Source organism: Hakea prostrata, chromosome 10 (assembly GCF_041222555.1).
Source record: "Hakea prostrata isolate BN-2017 chromosome 10, UWA_Hpros_2, whole genome shotgun sequence".
NCBI classification, from domain to species: Eukaryota; Viridiplantae; Streptophyta; class Magnoliopsida; order Proteales; family Proteaceae; genus Hakea; species Hakea prostrata.
Window position 1 is genome coordinate 18204536 of NC_142609.1, and position 4291 is coordinate 18208826.

The following is a 4291-nucleotide window of genomic DNA, read 5'->3' on the forward strand; positions in this document are numbered from 1 at the left end:
TTCCTTTTTTTAACCCTTTTTTCCCCCTTTTTCCAGGCATTCATGAGGCATCCCTGATCAAATCGAGCTGGTTTTGGGATGGGTAGGTGGGTGTAGACTCGGTTCCATTTGTTTTATATATTTTATTTTTTTGGTTTATGAGAGACAAATTCAAAGTCAAACAGAATACACTTTCCTGTTAGTAGACGAGTCTTCAATATATACTACCTTCCTTTACTTCTTTCCCCCCTTTGTGGGATGAAAAAAATGAGATTAATCTAAGGGAATATGATTTTGTTTTGGTACTAGGGAATATAATGATTGCGAGTACACCAAATAGAAAATCCAATTCTAAAATCACAAAGCGTGAGCGTTCTAATGGTAGAATAGTAGCTGCCATGGTGTAAAACTGGTTTCAATTCTTGACTAGTGTAGTTCTGCGGGGATAGCTCAGTTGGGAGAGCGTCAGACTGAAGATCTGAAGGTCGCGTGTTCGATCCACGCTCACCGCATTTTGTTTGCTCTTTTGCTGATTTAGAAGACCCTCACTCATGGTCCGACATGGACGAGACAGCATGTCGCCCGACTTCTCTCTGCCGCCTACTTCTCCTTCTTCGTCATCGTCTATTTCTTCCCGGCATGAGACCCCCCAGTGACACGATATTTCCCATTTATCGGATAGTCGATTTTTCGAGGGAGATCTTCCATACCACAATTTGAAGCTTCTGCAATCTTCTTTCTTCCAGAACCCATGGTCATACTTGAAGTAGACAATCTGTTACAAAAACTAGGTTGTAGAGAAAGCTGCTTTTTTTTTTGAGTTTAAGTCATACCTAAAATCACAATCCAGAGATGGGTAAGAAAAAAACTACTTTTGGGCGCAGAGCATGGAATCTACAGCGGTGGATTGTTCAGGAATCAGAACTAAACTGATGATGGATCTTCATCTCCTCACAAGCCACATCAAGCAAGGCCTCCGCCATAATCCTACCCCAGATCCTTCCCCAGTTTTTCACTTCAAGATGCAGCGCCCTGCTTCTATGAGATTTCGCATTCCCTGTCTCAATGCTGCCTCTGTTGATTTTTATTTAGATGACGATTTCTTGTTCAATGAAAATCAATACGACAATGGTAGGAGGAGTTTCCTGCTGAGTGGAAGAGAAGAAGAAAAATTCGAAGATTGTGATTCTGGAGATGATGGAAAGAGGAGCTCTCCCGCAGTCTCATGCATGGTCCGACATGTCGACCCGTGTCGCCGTGTCGGACCCTGGCGACATGGGCGACACGGGCGACATGTCGCCCGACTTCTCTCTGCCGCCTACTTCTCCTTCTTCATCATCGTCTATTTCTTCCCGCCATGAGACTGCGGGAGAGCTCCTTTGTCCATCATCTCTAGAATCACAATCTTCAAATTTTTCTTCTTCTCTTCCACTCAGCAGGAAACTCCTCATACCATTGTCGTATTGATTTTCATTGAACAAGAAATTGTCATCTAAATAAAAATCAACAGAGGGAGCATTGAGACACGTAATGCGAAATCTCATAGAAGCAGGGCGCTACATCTTGAAGTGAAAAACTGGGGAAGGATCTGGGGTAGGATTATGGTGGAGGCCTTGCTTGATGTGGCTTGTGAGGAGATGAAGATCCATCATCAGTTTAGTTCGGATTTCTGAACAATCCACCGCTGTAGATTCCATGCTCTGCGCCCAAAAGTAGTTTTTTTCTTACCCATCTCTGGATTGTGATTTTAGGTATGACTTAAACTCAAAAAAAAGCAGCTTTCTCTACACCTAGTTTTTGTAACAGATTGTCTACTTCAAGTATGACAATGGGTTCTGGAAGAAAGAAGATTGCAGAAGCTTCAAATTGTGATGGAAGATGTCGCTCGAAAAATCTACCATTGACGATATATTGCCGATTTCTCGGTGATATATCGCCAATAAATGGGAAATATTGTGTCGCTGGGGGGTATCGTGTCACCCCCCAGCGACACCTCGAAATTTTGCCTTGTGTCAGCGATCATTCGCCGACACAAGGTACCATGCCCTCACTGCCTATTTAAATCAACCACTTTCTAAATGTCGATACTAGCCCATGAGTGATTAGTGATTTTTGCAGTCACTTGGGGTTCATCGGATTTGAATATTTTAATGTGCGAGCTTCTTGCCATAAGACGTGGGATCTATCAAGTTCACATTTGGTTCGAACATTCCTGCTTCAGTTCAAATGATCATGGGGAGTCTACGTCCTCATGTTCATATTTGTTCGGAGACTTTGGCTTTAGTTCGGATGATCAAGGGGAGTACGTCCTCCTTGGTAAGCTTTAGCCGTTTTTGAGGATATCTCAAAGCTTGCAGCGAGATTCGCTGCTTGTATCTCCATGCATCAAGTGACGGAGACCAATTATTGCACTAATTTTCTTGTCGGGCTGGTGGACATGGAGTAGGAGTTGAATTTTAATTTGTAGTGCTTGCCTGAGACCCTTCATGGTTATGTTCATGACGAGTAGGAGTTGAATTTTGATTCATAGTGCTTGCCTAAGACTCTTCGCAGTTATGTTCAAGAAGAAGTTCAGGGGAAAAGATTTTTTTCATACGCAAAGCTCTAATGTAAATTATTTATTTAAAATTAATATAATATATATTCTTGCCTTGCTCCAAAAAGAAAGTCCTCTTCTGAATTGATGTTAGTTTAATTTAGATAATTTTGAATTCATCTGATTATTAATAACATGCAAATTTGACAATACCCATTTACAAATAAATATTGTCTCACTGATGATTCATCTAGACAACTTAGAGATGTCACCTAATCTATATGTTCCTTCTAAGGTCCTAGCTAATGGTTAATCCAAACCCCAGATCAAGTTAACTTTTATTTCGACTCAACAATAACACTTATAATTCATTAAGCAATCATGATTCTACGTACAATTTCAAAATATTGCAGGAGTATAAAAGTTTCTAAATAGTAGCATATAGTTCATTTTGCAACTGTAAAATCATATTAGGAATTAAAGATAAGCATAAATATATGAATATCCTGACCTTGCAAGAAAATTGAACTTCTTCAAAAGAATCAAAAGATGGTCTAACACGTCCCAAACAATCCTATTTAAACGCTAATTAAAAGTTAGAAACAACCTTGGAAGTCCTACGTCAAAAGTATAAACAAAAAACAACATTGTCAGGTATGGGTGGGTCTCCTGAATAGTTACAGTATGGGTCTCCAGTCATCTAACAAATGTTATCCCCAAAGGGTGAGCTCAAAAGAACTCAGCAAGAAGTTCAATCACAAATAACCATTACAATTAATATTCAAGTACAAAGCATGATGCAAGATGATATGAGACAATGTGCATGTATGCATCTAACTCTAACACATGCTAGTCTCTAGTGGTGGACACGCATTAAGAAAGAACACCATACTCCTCTAGGCAGTCTCAGTCACTCTCCCTCATGGCTCCTAAGCATGCCGTTTGGGTTCTCTGCGGTAGTTGGGTCAAGGCATCCATCTCAAATAATCACCATGGATGGGGTTTAGGTCACCATTGTCTCACTCCACCATTGGTATGAGTATTGGCACATGTCAAGGTTATACCTAGCCCAATGCACGTCTTCTACTGAGTCATATCAATCTCAAGGTCAGATACTTCCCTTCCATGCCCCCAGGCAATCCGTTCCAGTATCTTTCCCCCTAGTCATTGTATCCTGTGGCTCCAACCAACTCGGACTATAGACTCTCAACCCTACTGAACATCCACATATAATAAACAGGAAGTTCTCATGTCCTCTCACAAGTTGTCTACCAGTCTTGAGCGTCCATGAGCCCAAGCTTATTATGTGCGACCCTACCAATGAATGACCCCCACAATATGAATATGTCCTCTCACGAATCGGATACCAGTCTTGAGTGCCCATAATCCCCATTGCTGCCAATGGTCACTCGGCCTCAAAAACCATGGCGATAAGGTAAGATATGACGAGGTTTCCTAGCCAAACACATCTAGACAAGTCCTAGGTATGCCATCCAGTAATCATGGAAAGTGCTAAGGGGCACCATCGGAAAGTGTCCCATACCACCTCCACTGATGTCCTGAGACTGAAATATCAAAAGGGCATTCCCCATTCCACAACCACAACTTAAGCAATCACATCACAATATGATTCCATATATAACATCATATCATAATCCATTCACATTCATACTAAATACACATATCACATAATGAATATCATACTGAAATTACAAAGGCATATCTATCATGCACAAGTCTTAAAAACAGTAAATAAGATCATGCTCTCAAAATACA

At 40.8% G+C, this 4291-nt stretch overlaps 1 non-coding gene across 1 annotated transcript; it reads left to right on the plus strand.

The window, feature by feature from the left end:
• Positions 1-418: 418 nt before the first annotated feature.
• Positions 419-491, plus strand: TRNAF-GAA (transfer RNA phenylalanine (anticodon GAA)). The gene has a single exon. It is a non-coding gene; the product is annotated as a tRNA-Phe (tRNA).
• The last annotated feature ends 3800 nt before the right edge of the window (positions 492-4291 follow it).